This window comes from Bombyx mori, chromosome 25 (assembly GCF_030269925.1).
Source record: "Bombyx mori chromosome 25, ASM3026992v2".
Lineage (NCBI taxonomy): Eukaryota > Metazoa > Arthropoda > Insecta > Lepidoptera > Bombycidae > Bombyx > Bombyx mori.
This window is the reverse complement of record NC_085131.1, coordinates 9,190,390-9,209,772: the sequence shown is the minus strand read 5'-3', so window position 1 is coordinate 9,209,772 and position 19,383 is coordinate 9,190,390. Positions and strand designations below refer to the sequence as shown.

At 34.8% G+C, this 19,383-nt stretch overlaps 1 protein-coding gene across 5 annotated transcripts in view; it reads right to left on the bottom strand.

The window, feature by feature from the left end:
• LOC101741609 (phosphofurin acidic cluster sorting protein 1) overlaps positions 1–19,383 on the bottom strand; it is a 115,788-nt gene that overhangs the window by 42,442 nt on the left and 53,963 nt on the right. The window lies entirely within an intron of this gene.

The following is a 19,383-nucleotide window of genomic DNA, read 5'->3' as shown; positions in this document are numbered from 1 at the left end:
TAACGAATAGTCTTTCAAAATGGGTGAATATTCCGTGTATTTTTATGACTTTATGGTCCATCTCATCACTTTCGCTCATGGACACGGGAAATGGGAGTACCCTTTATTTTTTTAAATTACTTTAAAATCAGACATGTTTTGGTTTAGACTGTTCAACATATCGCAAATACGGTGCGATAAGGTCACTTATGCAAATTATGTAATTTTTCAGGAGAAACATTGGAAAATTCAACATCTTATTATATACTAGCTGACTCGGCAGACTTCGTATTGCCTCAATCGATAAATAAAAGACCTAAACTTTTCTATAAAATAAACTTAAAACAAACAAAAGGGGGACATATCAAAGGAAAAACAAAATTGTTATTTTTATTTAATTCCGAGCATTTTCATATTTTTCTATTTTTTAAACCTTTAGCCAAATCGGTCCAACCGTTCTCGAGACTAACGAACAGCAATTCATTTTTATATATATAGATAGTTCTTACATAGTTCTGCTAGACTAAATAAATAAAAACGATAATATTTAAACTACAACTTTAAACTTCATCAGTAAAAGCAAACATCTTGCTGATAACTATTAAAAAATGTATTTTCTCATGCTCAGTTCAGTTTTAGCATAAATAAGTGACTTTATAGCACCGCATGTGCCATATTAGGAACGGGAATCGAACCCCTCATAAATTAAGCCATAGCACGATTGATTGATTGGTTGATCTATTTTCAGGGAATACAGAAATCAGGTTAGTTTAGCGCAGCTTTGGAACAAAGATCGGTTACCAATACGAAGTAGACAAGTACAAAAATAAAATTATACATTCCAAATATTGGACCCACTGAGTTTCTCGTGAGATCTTCTCAATTGGCTGTGATCCCGATTCTGTGATTTGTGTGATCCGTAGATTTCGCGAAGCACTGCTCTTGCTAGGGCCAGTGTTAGCAAATTCTCTCAGGTTGAGCCTGTGAGTTCACCTACCGGTCCGGGCGTAACTAGAATAGCCTCCTAGGCTACCAGCGTTCTGAATTCGTTAGATGCTCCGTATAAAAGCTATGTTATAACAAAATAACAAATGATATCTTCAAATACGCTTTAAGTTTCAACGAGTTTTTAATAATAAAAGCCATTTATAAATAAACTTTGATGAAAGCGTACGTGATGTGAAACGAAACGAACGTAATATTAAAGCGCCACATGCGATAATGTTTATAGTTTTAAAATGTTTATTGTGTTTTTTTTTTACAAATTAATAGATCGTAAAAAAATTGTAGCAAACTTATGGTAAGCGTGAATTAATTTATTGAAACGCCTTTTTTTTCTTTTACGCTCACGTCATACGAATCTTGCGTGATCTGAAGTAAAATTCAAGATATTTCATTCTGTAGGGATATAATTTAATATTATCCGTCAGTGCCAGTACAAATTTTTGTTTTTTCACGCTACGTATAACCTTTATAAAGTGATAGGCATGTCTTATTTTAGTTTCAGGGTTCTAGTACATATTTTAAGCCCTTATTTTTTTACCAGAGGCATGAACGTGCAATAACCAATCAAAATGAAAACAAAATATTTTTGTCGTGGAAATGACAGAAAGTAGCATCCCACCTTTGCATGGGCTATCTCGCTCTCTTTCAGTTTTTTTTTATATAATAAAATAGCACCATAGAATTTAAATAGTACGATTCTCGCAGTAGTTGCGCCATCTCCTCGTCACTGCCTCTAAGTCTTGCAAGGCGTACCATCTTCATCTTCTACCAGCCATGATCTAGGTTTGAACTGTTTTGTCAGCAGCTTTAACTTCTTGAAGAGGTCCGACCTTTGCGATCTGAACGCATGCTCCTCTACTTCTTCACAGATGCGCTCGACAAAGTTGTTTTTATCGTGCCGACATTGTCTTTGGATCATTCTAGAAAGCTCCGAGTACTTTACTCTGTCTGCTGGATCTGATAACCCACGGCTTCTAAGCTAACCTACGATGCCTATTTAAGTAGAAGAAACCGAGAATGTAACAACGAGAGTTGGCTTCGATTCAAAGCTGATCTTCAACTAGAACCAGTTTATATCCGGACGTTATCAGAGTACAAATGTTTGGACGAAAGCAAATGTTTGTTTTTATATTGTTTACACGTAAAATAACAATACCGCAATGTGTTCGATTTCGTTTTTAAATATCACAACAGCTTTGTTTATATTGTAAACAGCGATTAATATAATTTAAATAACAAATTTGAAAATATTACACGTAACAAAAACGAAAATGTGTTTTGCAGAATCAACAAACTCAAATTTGCTTACAGTTAGCAATTTAACATAAACCAACAATATTTAAACCATATTGTTTGTTAAAACGTAATGAAACTTATTCCTGTCCTGCACATCCCGAGCGCTTTTAAATCATTCAAACGAGGTTTGCATAGTAATATATATCCTTGGTTGATGCTCATGTATGACAGTAATCATTTACAATAGGGACGCCTACGTCTTCTGCCTTCGATAAAGAACGAGCAAGTATACTGTTGGTTACTAGTGGTAGGACCTCTTGTGAGTCCGCACGGGTAGGTACCACCACCCTACCTATTTCTGTCGTGAAGCAGTAACGCGTTTCGGTTTGAAGGGTGGGGCAGGCGTTTTTAACTATACCTAAGACCTTAGAACTTATATCTCAAGGTGGGTGGCGAATTTACGTTGTAAATGTCTATGGGATCCAGTAACCACGTGGGCTGTGAGCTCGTCTACCCATCTTAGAAAAAAAAACCTAAATATAAACAACGAAACGTCCACAATTTATATAATAATAATAACAATAATAATACGGGTACTGAACGCTTTGGGCGACCGTTGAAAGTGTTGAAACCGCCTTCGACTAATTAACGAAGTTTCTGAATTCATCATGGACGCTATCTGCTCGTGGAGGGTCACAGCTGTATTTAACTTGAAATAATTTCGCGATAATAACGATAAAATACGAGTTTAGTACGTTTTATGGTTTTAGGACGCGAATTACTGGAGTGTCTAAGTGATGCTTCTAGAAACTGGGTATTTGGTGAGTACTTTTGCTATGGTTAATGAGGACATTAAGAAATCTCCTTTGTTAGTAGAACGAGAAGACGGTCTCATGGTGTTGTGAACTGGTTGATGGAACGGGAAAAATACCGGCCATTCACATGATAAGAGATAGAATGATTTCAGCTTCATAAGAATAATGGCGAACCTATGCATTCCACTGCGTTCTCTGTCTTGCTGACGCATCATACATGCCATTAAAACATCGAACCATCAAACCTGTCGATGTATTTGGCCGCCATTGATTTACGAAACGAGCATAACTTTACGTAAATGTTTTAAATATTGTTTACCTAAATCCGAATTAAAACTACTTTGACAGTTTTTAGTCTCGCGTTATTTTTTAAACTGTTATTTCATTGTTTCCGCCATTTCAATTACTATACTGTTTTCTTCGCAGACAGGCTAATCACGAAAATAATATAATGATAATAAAAAACGCGAGATTAACACGTAAAAGTGGTTTTAATTATGTCTACACCTCGCGACCCTTTTAACCTTAGAGACTTTTGCAGAGGTGGATTCGTCGAAACAAGAGTTAATAATGTACGACACCTATCTCTGACTTTGTACACCGGAGCTGCGACGCCGGAAGATGAAAAAGAGATCCAAGCAATCTCCTGCTGGAAGGTGAAAAAGAGCAATCTCTCTTAATTTTTAATTTAATTTTTTAAAATTTTAAAAGGGGATCACGCTTCGGGGAGCGAAGGCGGTTGTATAAATCGCCAATGCGTCCGCGTCATACCATGTCGCTTCGACTGTCTGTTAACTATTTCACTGTCATCTCGAGCACGTGTGCCAAAAAAACAAATGCCTAAATTGTCACTAATAAATCTTATTGAAGGAAATATCATATACGCGCTTATCACTATAGTCATGAAAACAATACACAAGCAAAAGTAAAGTATGGAATTGTAATTGATTTTGTGATAAGACCGAAGACGTGGACGAGTACCTCTTCTTCCTATGTGTTCCTACATAACGTAAAATGCTTCTAAAAACTATTACTTTTATTTATTACTAGCGACCTGCCCTCGCTTCACTTCGGAAACATTAAATTTTATTATTGATAGTTGAGTCCCGCGGCGTCACTCGCGGTACGAAGTTAGTCTAAAAAAAGCCTAAGTTACTCCTTATATCATCAGCTACCTGTCAGTGAAAGTCCCGTCAAAATCGGTCCAGCCGTTCCAGAGATTAGCCGGAACAAACAGACAGACAGACAATAATTGTAAAAAAATTTATTTTGGTGTATGTACCGTATATATATTCATATGCATGTAGTAAAAAGCGGTTATTTCAATATTACAAACAGACACTCCAATTTTATTTATATGTATAGATTTCTTCGATGCGTTAACAAACTTACGGTCCTCCTGGTGTTGAGTGGATACCAGAACCCATAGACGTCAACAGCGTGAATGCGACCACACAACTTGAGACATGAGTCTCAGTTCTACAGAACAACGGCTGACCCATTCTTTAAGCCGGACCGCACTACTGCTTCGCAGCAGAAATACATAAGTATAACAACGAAATAGACGACGTTTTTCACACCACCATTAAAATTTTTACATAGTACAATTATTTTTAAACATTAAAATCCCATACTATTTAATATCATAAACGTGAAAGTGTATTTGTTTGTCCTTTTATCATATCAAAAGGAAGCAACATTGTTGACATGTTTTTTTAAAAAGTGATAGTATTAGGTCAGAATAAGGAAAAAAACAGTTTTTTCCAGATCAAAATCCGAAACTTTGTTACGACAGAAATAAATAAAAAATACTTTTAACGTAGAAGACATTACAAAGATTTTTTTGCAGCAGTCAGTCAATTTTAACTCACTCATTAGTTTCCAAATAAGATGCGGTAAGATGGCTTCCACGAATTTTAAATCGACAAAAACAAAAAGTGATGTTTGGATATTTAGAAAAACAGACTCGAAATATTACGGGGGGTCCGGATCAATTTATTCATCGGTTTTTCAACATTATAATTCGAGGGGTGAAAGGTTTTTAGGTTTAAGCCACATTTCGCTTAATACAATTGAGACTTAGACCTTATGTCTCAAAGTGAAGGCAGCATTCACTTTGATGTTCATGGGTTCCGGTAGACACCAGATACGCCGTGAACTCATTTACTCGTCTAACAAATAAAGAAAAATCCTAAGTCCATAAAGAGATTTCGAGTTGTCGCTACCGCCGATTAAATTATAGCCTCAGTATTCTGGGAGAGAGAATGAGAAAGTCCTATTATTGATTAAACGCCGAAAGGACAGACAATTGCTGAACCCAATTATGCTGATTTATTCGCTAAAGTACGTGAAACATCGTAAAGATCTGCAGTTTCGATTTTTTTTTTGTAGCCCACCTGGTGTTAAGTGGTTACTGGAGCCCATAGACATCTACAGCGTAAATGCGCCACCCACCTTGAGATATAATTAATTATAAATATATTCTAAGGTCTCAGTATGGTTACAGCGGCTGCCCCACCCTTCAAACCGAAACGAATTACGACTTCACGGCAGAAATAGGTGGTGGTACCTACCCATGCGGACTCACAAGAGGTCCTACCACAAGTCATTACGCAAATTATAAGTTTGCGGGTTTTATTTTTATTACACGATGTTGTTCCTTCACCGTGGAAGTCAATCGCGAACATTTGTTAAGTACGTATTTCATTAGAAGAATTAACGTATATCAAAAGTATAACAGTCTTGCTCGTTCGTCGATCTACCTTTAAAGAACGCCTAGTACATTGACTATTAATCATCTTCTATACTTTGCCGGCTATTTTCCTTAACCACTAATTTCCCTCAAATCAATTTGTGGATGACAACGCAGTCTTAGCTGTCGTAGACGAGTATTTTCAGAGGTGATACTTATTCTGAGTGTATTATATGAGATTTATTTGAAAAAATATAAACCTTCGAACTCTCGAGACAGGAATTTACACGAAAAGGCACTTGAAAAAGGTCGATAGCTCAAGTTTGTACGATCTAGATCTTGGATTTAGGGTAAGAGGATACGCATGTGTAAGGTTTGTTGTAATATAATAAAAATAAAATTTATCATGTTAAAGTTGAGGCAATTTTCGGATTGCCAAATAGCAACACTGTTGGGAGCAATGGCAGTAGTGGGGACGTGACATAATAAAAAAGGCGGTAGTCTGAAAAAACGGGCCAGAAAGCAGTGTATTCCGTAGTGAGCAGTGTGCTTAGTGTGAGTTTTTTAACGTTCTCGATAGCGTAAAAGTTAGCTCATATTTGTATGGAATGGGATTGTTTGCCTACGTTTGCCGCTAGGGGCGCTGCTCCAACTGCATACAAAATTAGGCTAACTTTTACGCTGTCGAGAACGTTAAAAAACTCGCACTAAGCACACTGATACCTAAAGATTGTACAAGTGGAGTTACAAATAAAGCAATACAGAATTACGTGAACTATTGCAATCTGTGTATTTATTTCCTCGGTTTGGAAGTTAAGTCTACACATATTTCTTAATAACGCTCTAAGTTTTCATAAATTCTTTTACTAAAATCATAACGGACAAAACTAGAAAGCATGCCCTACACAGGTATCATTGTCTGGCAAGTTTAAATATAACGTGTGGCCGGGCAACGCCCGACTGAGACACTAGTCTATTTATATTTACGGTATATCATCACGTGAAGGACACGGTCTAGGTCGGATGGCATCGGTGGTCTAGGCCAAGGTCACAGTTTCACTGGTTACCAGTTCGTTTCGTTGACCGTAAATTTTAATTTGGGTTTTACTAGTGTAAAATTTTAAATATTTTTACACGATCAATTGATATAAATAATAATTGATATAATTTAAAACAATTATCGTATCAACAATATTAAAATTTATAATTCTAAACATCCTCTTTGTATACAATGTTTTAGTTTACATATTTTCTTAACCTATATAGAACGTGAGACAAGCTCCCTGAACTCTCTGATGTTTAGTTATTATTTATAGCCAAGCGCAGTGGGACCGGAATATACCAGTCACAGTACAATCCACGTAGGCCTAGTATTGGGGGTTATCTGTGACCTAGTACGAGTATAAGTACCCAAATATTATATACCTTTCTGCATGCGTAGATCCAGCATGAATGGACTACAGATTCGTGGGACAGATATTCTTAGCCTTCATGAGCAGAAAATGTGTATAGGTAAATGGTATTTTTTGTTTAAATATCAACAATCAAACACAGTGCGTGAAGATTACCTATCTATCTTTTATTTATCTTTTTGTCTGTATCGGTCGTCTAAAATTTAAATTTATTATACTATATATTAAACATTTTCCCTGGTGTCTGTCTACCTATTGTTTATTGTCTGGTCATGTCGTTTCTATGCAACTAACAATTACCCGCAAAAATCAATATAAAAAAACAAAATGTGTGCAATTCACACGTGGTAGAAGTGAAACCTTCCAAAATTAAAATACAATTATCCTAAACGTCTTAAGTATATGTAAAATTTTGTCATTAGTAAATAATTGTAAGGTAGCGCCCTCTGTGAATTGATATTTTAATTTCACGTATAATCCTAAATTAAAATTCACTACAAGAGCTTTCATACACACGTTAGTATTAAAAAATCTCACAGATGGCGCTGTATTAAATAGTATGTATATTTCTGTCTCATTCTTTGCTGGCTTCATCCTACACATTTTTGTATTTGTGTCTCTTACCTGTCGTTTTTTCCGTTGCATCCGGTTTGAAATCACAACGAATCTAAAGAAGTTTTCACTTCAAAAAAAAACGTTACGTGGCTGTCAACAATGAGCACTTGTTGACACATTTTATAACTAGATGACTGAAAACATCCTAGTCAGGGATCTCTTAAAAGAAGCGATTTTGATACAACGACTGTTGCATAATCTTATTTTTTTATATCTTCAACGGTTACACGCGAATCGTAGATATAAATTATAATTAATTTTACAGTTTAATCTCGCATCTTTTAATGTCATTACATTATTTTCGAAAATTTTACAACTGTCGTAGTCACATGGGAGATGTAGGTTCGGAGGTTGTTGAATAATGTGCTAACTTGTGCTAACTTGAATAATGTGCTAATTTTGAAGTCCGGTGCATTCGTGTTGAGCGATGCACCCGGTGTTCGAATCTCAGGCGGGTACCAATTTTTGTAATGAAATACGTACTCAACAAATGTTCACGATTGATTTCCACGGTGAAGGAATAACATCGTGTAATAAAAATCAAACCCGCAAAAATTATAATTTGCGTAATTACTGGTGGTGGGACCTCTTGTGAGTCCGCGCGGGTGGGTACCACCACCCTGCCTATTTCTGCCGTGAAGCAGTAATGCGTTTCGGTTTGAAGGGTGGGGCAGCCGTTCGTTGTATTTTACTTGAGACCTTAGAACTTATATATCTCAAGGTGGGTGGCGCATTTACGTTGTGGATGTCTATGGGCTCCAGTAACCACTTAACACCAGGTGGGATGTGAGCTCGTCCACCCATCTAAGCAATAAAAAAAAAATAAAAAAAAACTTTTGTTTTTCTATAAAAAAAATATATTTCTTGTCTTTCACGTTTCATTTCACACAAAACGATAAACTTTAAAAAAAAAAAGTAGATATGTATGTAGATAACGCATAATGATAGATTTCCAACTAAAGATAAAAATGTCAATCATAAAAATACTATCAATGAGATAATTTTTACAATGACTAACAACGAAATATTATTGTAACTCCTCATACAAATGTCCCTTCAATTGCTCATTTTACTGTTCAAGCGCTAAAACGTGACGCGTTCAAGAGCTTTATATAAAACATCAAAATTAAATATTCAAACCGTAACATGAACAAAAACACAACATCTGTTTTTTGCCACCCATTAAACAATCGCGTATTTATTTACAACATACCGCTGCTTGATATACCCTATATATATCATTATTACATTATTCATGATCGATTAAGTAAATTATATTATTAACAACTAGCGGCCCGTTCCGGCTCCGTTCGGGTCTTTAACAAAAATTTCAAAGATATTTGAAGTTGTTTTATTTTTTTAAATAAAAAAACACTTATTGCGGCGTAACTATAATAGTTAGACATACGCTGTCACGATACTTTTTCTAAATAATAATGTGTTCTACAAAGTCGCAGCACATTATTTTATTCTATCATCAATAGTTTTCGCAGGTCACGCGATGTAAAGAATATTTTAGGTAATTTTTTCTACATTATTGGAGTTTTACTAAGGATCCCTAATTTTTTTTCAAAAAAGATTATAGCCTATGTCACTCGGGAATAGTGTAGCTTCCAAACAGTGAAAGAAATTTTCAAATCGGTTCAGTAGTTTCGGAGGCTATTCAATACAAACAAACAAACAAATATTTCCTCTTTATAATGTTAGTATAGAATTATAGATGAAAAACAATTAACATTTGAGATGCCGAATTTTTTATTGTATGTATAAATAAACGTATAACTTCTCCACCTAGTATTTGTACCGGTCACATGATTCCAGAAAAAGTTGGACATAAGAATGAGAATGCCTTCGTCACAGACTGAAACCGCAGACTTAAATTCGAATTTTTTTTTGGCATAGGACTCTAACATTCCAACGCGTAAGTTTCTTCACGGAGAAAATGCGATAACATGACGAATATGCAAGCTTCTTTTTTTATCCTTTCTGATACTCATAGACGAACACATACATTAGTAATCATAAGTATGTAAGTTAAAACTACGAAATCGTACTTCCGAAAATGTGTTTATATTAAACAACTAGCGGACCCGGCGAACTTTGTTCCGCCACACTGTTTTAAACACGTCAACTTCAAAATTCTACGATAATTAACCATAGAATATATCACGTTTAGCTGTCAGTTGCGTTTTTTTATTCTATATCAGTTGCGTTTTGTTATACCACGTTTTATGTCACGTCCAACGGGAACGTGATAAAAAGTATCCTATGTCCTTCTCCTGGTTCTAAGCTACCTCCTCACCAATTTTCAGCCAAATCAGTTCAACCATTCTTGAGTTATAAATAGTGTAACTAACACGACTTTCTTTTATATATGAGTCGTCTATTATCAAAGGTGGCAATCTGTGCATTTGGACAAAAAAAATTTATTGATATGTCAATACAGATTGATTTGAATATAATCGTCTCCTTCAAAGAATACGGTTCAAAACCTGCATTAAATAAAGGTTAATAGTTAACCTGTTATTTATCTAAGATGTCGTTCCGAAGAGTTTTGTGACTGCCAATGGAATACAAAGTCAATAATTCGTTTTTCTGATTTACCAATCATTGTCCAAAAGTCAGATTGCCGGCTTTGATAATAGTCGACTCATATATAGATTGTATTTGAAAAGAAAATTTAACTCTGTATAGATAGACACTTGGTGGCAGCACTTTATGGATTGTAATTGAGTGTTCTTGCCGTGTAATAGAAGAGAATAAATAAGATTGTACTGTTTCTAATTAAATTGTTTTTCAACCAAAAACCATTTACCCAATAAATTGTATTGTTAAGTGGAAGTAAGTGGAGCGACCAAAGAGGTATCTTAATTTGATTTCAAACCTTTTTGTTAAGGACGTAAAACAAGATGAACATGATTTATTTATAAACTTTTTAAATCGATACAGAGGAATCGAAATAACTCGCAATAAGTCGCGTTATGTTCTTTTGTGGAATTACATAACATTTTCCTAGCAACGTACTTGTAAATTTATAACATCCAACGTTAACTTAGTAAAGAAAAATGAGGTAAATTTATGAAAGTCACTTAGAAACCAGCACGAGTTTTCCCTTTTTATTACCGAGAAGGAAGCCACACAATAAATCATCTTAAAGCGCTCTTCGAGTAAGCTTTTCCATTTTCATCAATCAATGGAATCAAGTAGCGGTACTTGCCTTGACGTTGTCCATGGACTCCGGTCATTCCGTGCCGTGTGCACGTTTGGAAATAAAAAATCCACGAATCGGTGAAGTTATACAATATTTCAATGTGCTCAGTCGAATTAATTTTTTTTTATAAAACAAGTCAAGTACATAGGTACAGTTTGTTATCATTTTCATTCGCGCATACAATCAATTTTATGTACCAAACATACCATAACGATACCCATTGTTGATTGTTTTCAATCTTAATAGCTTCACGAAGACTAAACTTATATCAATAGTATTAACTGCCATAAAATACAGAAAGTGGATAGATGTACTTATAATAGATATCGGATTAAGATTTTGGTGGAGGGCTGGGTTTAAAAAAAAAATTGCCACTAAACTTAATTCACTAACTTCACTTTGAGGCGTAGAGTATACGCCTCAAAGTGTATACATAATTATATAGGTTATACATAAATATACATTATATAAATGGCTCAGTGGTGTGGATTGGGGAGGCCTATGTCCAGTAGTGGACAACTGCGGGCTGTTGATGAGTATATAAATGATGTAAACAATAGAATCGCAAATAGATTTATTTTCTGTGTGCGCGTTGTTCTACACGATATCTGAACAATTTTAGATATAGTATTTTATTCGGTTTTCGCGTGTCGCGCTTTCAGTTTTCGTAGTCAGTGACGATACAGTTTTCATAGTCACTGACCATACAGTTTTCATAGTCACTGACGATACAGTGTTCATAGTCACTGACGATGACAACTGCAACGTATTCCAATCGTTGAAAATAATAATATGACAATAAAAGCACGCCAGCTCAACCCGTAAAAGTTGTTTCAGATTTCAATATCTTTTTATTGACGAGATTGAAGGTACTTATTTATTCCAGTTGATAACTTGGAAGTGACTTTGAAGTCCCATGAAGTGGTTATTGCTGGCACTTTAAGGAAGGCATCTGGAATACTACACAACTTACGACATGTGGTATTCAATGTAATTTTACGTTATACCAGTTCTTACCCTCGGCTTCGCCCACGTGCTCTAGGAGAAGTGACAATGTGGTTTCTCGTGAGAATGACCTTTTTTTTTCGGGATAAAAGGTTGTCTATATTACTCGCCTGATCTATATACAAATGCTTTCAAAAAATAAAGTCAATCCGTTGCTTCTTTCGACGTAAAAAAAGGACAAACACTCACTTTCACATTTTATAATATTAATATTGAATTACGGAGTATCAATGTCGCGATAGCCTGGAGCACATTAAACTGACATCAACTAAATTGACAAAATAATAAGATGACACGAAACGTTACACGCGAATCGACTTAGGCGGAAGACCATCAAATACTTGGATCCAATCCAGACATTTTATAACTAAGCACGGATGGATAGGGTTTTGGCACGAATGCTCACACACATACATCGGGTAACCAATATTTGAACAGAAGAAACACGTGCGACTTAGACAGAGGCAGAGACATATCGTTCTTGCTGTTAAAAGCTTAAAGTTGAATATCGTATGAAGACAACAATCGGGACATGTGTACATATATGAATGTGTGCCAAGCTCTTTGAGCATTTATTGTATTGATGACAGCTACGGTTTGATAATATGCATGTAACAATTACACTTATATTAGTCGTTTCGAACAATATGAATGATATATCTTTTACTGAAACATAAATTTTATGAAATATATATATATTATGGAACTTAGTTTTTCGTACAAAAAGATACTACAATAACTTACAAAAGTTATTTTAAACCTTGTGTATAATAAAAAAATATATGTTTGCTATGACGAAAGTTAATCACCAAATAAATTTACGTAATTCGCTTTGAAGGACAAAATAACCATTATTCCAAAGCAATAGAGTCCATGAAAAAATGTTTCACAGACTGCCGCGTTCACATTATATCTCTACGGGCCCCAGGAAACTGTTTAAACTCAGACGAGCTGTGAGATTTTGTACTGTTTCAATGAAAGTAAAAATTATATTAAAATTTCGTGTTGACAAAACACAATAACATAAACTGGTAGGTACCACCATCCTACCTGTAGCTACCGCGCAGTAATTATACGCCTCAACCACTCAAGAGAAGGTAGACTGCAACAGAATGCAGGCAACTCAACTACACAAGAGAAGGTAGACTACAACAGACTGCAAAGGTAGACAATTTAGACTAGCAGTAACAACAGTAGCTCACGATAATGCAAAACAGAAAAAATTTAAAATGATCGATCATAATTTATTATTACCTACCATCATTCATTTAATTTCGATATGGTAATGTTATGCAAAAATGTATATTTCTTTCTTTATTTCTAACATGTCCGTGCATAAAATTTTTTTTTTTTGAGACGATATTATTATTATTAGCCCGAAGGACTGTCCATTAACCAGGATGGATGGGCAAACTCGCGGACTCTACCGGGATGGGAGTCAATTATTATGACCCACAGTACCTCACCGTCATACCTGAAAATAAATAAAAAAATATGTTAAAAGAATGAAACAATAAGATCTAATAGTCCCACACTATGGTTACCCTAGAAAGAAAAAACGTATTTTTCAAATCATATTTCATAAATATCATTTCATCTGTACTCATGATTTTTAAAGTGTAGGTACCATTAATAAAGGAAGAGGTTGTCACTTAAAAAAATAAGATTTTTATTGTCATAAACAAAATTCACACCGGTCCCTGAAACTTTATTAAAAATGATATTCAAATTATTGAATCCCTTGAAAACTGCTTCAAAGGGCAAGAATAATTGATGATTATTGGTAGTAGAGTTGTTTCTTTTCCAACTTTGTACAATCATTATTCATTTATTATGGTACCGGACCGGCGCAAATACCATTACAATAAAGCAGTTTCTGCAAAATGTTTCCAAAATGTAGTGCAATCAATAATCAGAAGTGTGTAACCGTCTGAAGAACTCTCTATCCCTCTCACACATCCAGCCTAGCCGTAACGTCATACATATGCTTTGTCTATATTATTGTGTTTGTTAATCACTCAAGATCGGAAATTTTTCTAAATTATTTATAGACATGAATTTATTTTTTCTAAATTTCATACAATAACCTTTTTTTAAGTCAACTAATTTGAGACAATAGTCCTTAATAAACAATAATCTGTAATTGGAATACCAATATTTATAGTAGAGATCTTCCATTCATATATTGAATTACTAGATTGCGAAACATTAAATATCGATATAAAAATCACAAGTGTTTATCACAAAACCCAAAGCCTACGCATCAAGTAGCTAAACATATTAATCTCGGTGAGTGGTGCCCTTTTTCACCCTCACGGGCCAGTCAACTCGAAACAGTGCTTCGCGATGTGTGAAATAATATACAAGAACAGACTCGACTTTTGTTTTGAATTTATATATCTATATATTATTACGTGAAGCAAAAACTTTGTATCCCTTTTTAAGAAAATTGCGCGGACGGAGGAGTGTGAAATTTTCCACATTTATAGAGAATACAGAGAAGAAGTGCACAATGCTAATATTTTTTAAAATAATGCATAAAAGATACATTAAATCAATAAAGAAAACATTACACACACTACATACCATGTATTTGACGCACACACGCATGCATACTATTTATTGTCAAACTATTGTTCTTGACGTCTGTGGTCAAACTGAGAATAGATTAAATATTGTTTGTCTTAATTAATATTTTTTAATAGTGTAGCCTTGGCGAAATTTGTGATTATAGAAGTATAAAATACAACCATAACAGTGTACAAACTTACAATTCCAATTAATTATAGTCGAATTTCGACTACTGTGGGACCTCTAGTTATATAAAATGTATACAAGTAACACGACATTCTTAATATTGTTTCTACTCGTATATTACTCGTAACTACAGATATGTTACATAAACAGCCTTTGTTGGTATGATAAGCCATGCCATGACAACCATGCCTATTTGTGACGCGAACCAGTCGCTCGTTCTGGTCTCAAGTGTGGGATAGTCGCAATGATATATACCACGGAATGATTATTTATCTATTCCGTGATATATACATATATATTATGTATGTTCATTAGATGTTCATACATTACAGGCTATGATCTCATCTACAATGATGGGCAGTATTCGCGTTATCATATCTATGAGCTTCGGTAACCACGTAATAGCAGTGGGCTGTCATTTTGTCTACTCTTCTATGCTAAAAACATGAATAATATGGCCGCAATGAAAGTGAAAGATTTTTTTCTTCATAAAATAATATTTCAATATAATTTTCGTTTTGACTGTACCTTACCTGTCACGTGCGGCTTTTCATTTTCATTTTATTTTAATACATAATTACCGAGGTCTTTTTTTCCTTGAAATTCCTTTTGTAAGCACTTACTGCTTAAATTACTCGAACATCGCTGCTCGTTTAAGAAGAAAAATAACTTGGGAAACATTTTTTATTCGCTGTCAAATAAAATATTTTGGATGAGTTCTGAAGAAAATATAAATTCAATTTCCGTGCAATTTATTTTGAAGATATTTTTATTACGGTCATAACATTAATAGAAGATGTTCTTTGATGTTCATGGATTACAGTCGTTGGCAAAGGTATGTCTAACATAAGATTAGATTTCAAATGGTGGTCTGGTTTAGTATTAGTAACTTCTTCTGATCAACACGATTTATCAGTTGAGTGAGGATTACACTTTTTTTAGATTGTCCATAGTATACCTATCAGAGGAAGGCGATCATCACCCTCTTCTTTTTCAAGAGTTCATTTAGCATGAGTTTTACGACGGCCGCCTGTTTGACATCAACCTTCCTTGAGTTATATCTCCAGTGATATATTCATTGCAATGTGCCAAATGGGACTTACCCATTTTCTTTATTTGGTTTTTCTTTTACTTCATCCGTTTTAGTTCTATGATTTTCATTTTACTTTACATTAATAATTAATTAATACATTACATTAACACATTTAGATTTTCAAATACTAAAAAGATAAAATTTCACATTTCGTTCACGTTTCGTTTTACTGAATTCCGGTCCCCACCATCCATAGACATTGACCATACGCTACTAATCTTAAAATATTCTCCTCGCTTGGTGACTTATATCCCCTAGGCCATTTAAGAATCGGCATACTGTTTTGTTTTTTTTTAAATTCGGTTCAGAAATTTTTTTTTTTTTTAATTGCATAGATGGATGGTCGAGCTCATAGCCCACTTTGTGTTTTTTTTTATTGCTTAGATGGCTGAACGAGCTCACAGCCCACCTGGTGTTAAGTGGTTATACGTAGGTTTAGTGGTAATAGGCAGGGTGGTTGCACCCACCCGCGCGGACTCACAAGAGGTCCTACCACCAGTAATTATTCTTAAACAATAGCTTTAAATAGACATTAGCGATACCCAGACCCAAACAAATACATTTGAAATAGGCTTTAATGTTTAGGTTAATTTTCACGCAACCTAAGCCCCGAGTGCTTCAAACGATTCGATCCGACTGAAGCTCGAATAACCTTAGGCTAAATAACTTTGAATTTGACTTGGAAATCTGAGCAAGTTAAATTAATTTGTTCTCGAAACCGAAAGGAGTTCTATTTGTGGTAAGGCTCTGATTACATTTTAGATTATTGGTGATTGTAAATTTTGAATAGCTATTTAAATAAGCTTTAATAAATATATTGAGTTAAATTACTGTATTAAATTTAAAATTATGTTTTACAATAAAGGCAATGTTGACATTAAAGGTTTTTGGTTGTTTTATTTAAAATAACAGATTTATTTATTTATTTGTAGTATTGGTAAACACAACCGTTCTGGTATTAAGCGGCTAGAACGGTCTAAAAATACTACAATGAAAGTTCTCTATCTTGGACACATGAAGAATACGACGTTCATTGTTTTAGAAATAAAGGTAAGAAATTTTATTAATGAGATTTGTGATATGAAATTTATATCGTTTTCTATTTTTAAAAAAAACTATGTACAATACCATACCATACCCAATACCAAATAAAGAAAATAATGTAAGTTTATGGCCAAAAATGGCCTAAATTTGTTAGTCTCTTACGATACATGTATTTCATGCACCTTGAACTAAAACGAATGATTACCGCGCGGCTGAAAAAAGCAGAACTATGTGACTACCGGATGCCAACACACAACACTATACCAGTGGCGTACTAGTATAGGACGAGGAAGGAAAATCAAATGAGGCAGAGTATGACAAGTTTTGGAAAAATTATGTACCACATGTTATGTACTTTGTGAGCGTCATGCCCTAGTAAGGACAAAGGTGAATAACTTTGACAATGGTTACCCGATTTAAGATGTCTATAGGCTCTTACATAATATGGAGAAGTAGAGGACAGGAAATTGTTAAAAAACGATCCCAAGGTATGTAGCGTCAAGCAATAATTTTTCTAGACCTTTAGCTCTTATTTTTCTAGCTTGTAGCAATGGCTATTAATGGAATAATAAAATGAATATTGGTCAGATAACATTATCTTAATGACAAAATCATTAAAAAACTAATCACGGTGTGTATATTTGCACATCTCTGAACATGTCTGATTCAATTCAAAATAAATATTAAATAGACGCATGCCATTCCGATCACGCTTTAGTACATGCGTGACCTTCGCTAGGGTATCGGGTAGGGCTGACTGACACTACGTAACATCAGTACCTACCTTTATATGCAATCTATCAAAACTTGAAATGTATTGCGAGAATCGATAGCCTTTTTATTTGGAACGACATTTGTGAAAATTTAACTAAAATTGATGATCTGCAGCGTATGATTTGTGTGTGATGTGTCTAAATCTTGTGTTATGTCCTCTCTTTACAAAGTCAAAAGTTATAACCCTATAAATTATCGGGCAAGCTTGGTTTCTGTAAAAGGATTTCTTTTGTCTTCACGCTCAATAACGTTTTCTGATTAAACTTTGTGAGTAACAACAGCTTCAGCATTTCGATAAGTCGGGGTTAACGTAACTACTTACGTTCGTAATTCACGAGTTCGTACGATTTCTTTAACGAATTTTCAAGTTAAAAAAGATTTATTGACTCTTCGGACATGATCTTTTGGTTGAATTGCAGCTTCAAATAATTTCAACACGTTCAATTCCCTTCACGACGTAGATATTTGTTAAATAGCGTTTTTTATAATCCATTTGGATTATATAGCTCCATTTTTCTTTAAATTAATTCAAAAATCCTGTTGTTTTTTTTTTGGCAATCAATTTTAGGCAGTTACCAAAATCCGAGCTATTGTGGTAAAATGCGTAAAGAAAAAAGATTTGTAATGTTTTATAACCTATTTATGCCCATACAAAGCGAATAACAAAACTCTAGCAATTTATTTCCCAATCAAAATAACAGTATCATTTTATTCTTCGGACGTTTATCCATTAAATACGTGTGCGTGCTTATTTTGTACACAACCACAACGGTGGCGATATTCACTGGCCGTAACTAATGAGAGACAAAACCCCTCCCAATGTCAACCTCAAGTAAATGCGTAGAAACACATAACGAATGAATAGTTGGCGGGCCACAGCCCACTTAGCAAATTAGTTTGACAAAAGATAAATTTCAAGCGGCTCTGTCGTATCGGCTTCATTCACATTTTTACTCTTGTATTTACACTTACTTGCACTATGTAGTACATACCATGTTGTAATTTCATGAGGCTTGCAAATCGGTCAACTGTATCGTCCACCCTAGAAATGTATTAAAACCTCTTTATACAGTATACACAATGGAACATCGAACTCCCGGCATCGACTTGTAATTTATGAAGCCATGTTTTCTATTTCCGTCGCCGGTACATCGGCCCTAGGTTCGAGTCGTGAATATTTAACGATCATGGCGTTTCATACAAATCATCTGAACGCTTCCTAGGAACTGAAATAGACGTTTCGTTCGTATTGTGACGTCCTGTTTATTTATTAGTCACAAGACTCAAGAGGTCGGTACAACCAATATATTTTATAAACGGCTTTTTCTTCAGGATTTATCTCCATTTTAACATTCGTGGGCTACGTTTACTCAATAAACAAAAACCCCGGTTGCCCTGAGTGAGACTATAGTAAATATTTTTACAGTTGACTTATCACTGTACTTTTTTATAACGTTCTCACCCCATTTCGTTCAGGAACGAGTTTGTTCAAACTAACTAATTTTTAGAGCTAGACCGCGATGTAGTTTAGCAAATTACCTAGACAGGAGGATCGCCTGGCTTCAATCTGTAGTAGTAGTGGTTTGTCATATTTTAGCTACGAGAGCTCCACATCACGTAAAAAGGCACTTACTTTCTGAAGCCTATCGGATGTCGGCACGCTAGCATTTACTCTATCGGATACCGATTACTTAACCCTACAGAGATTTGTGATCGAGGCCCCATCTAGAGGAATAAAAAGACCT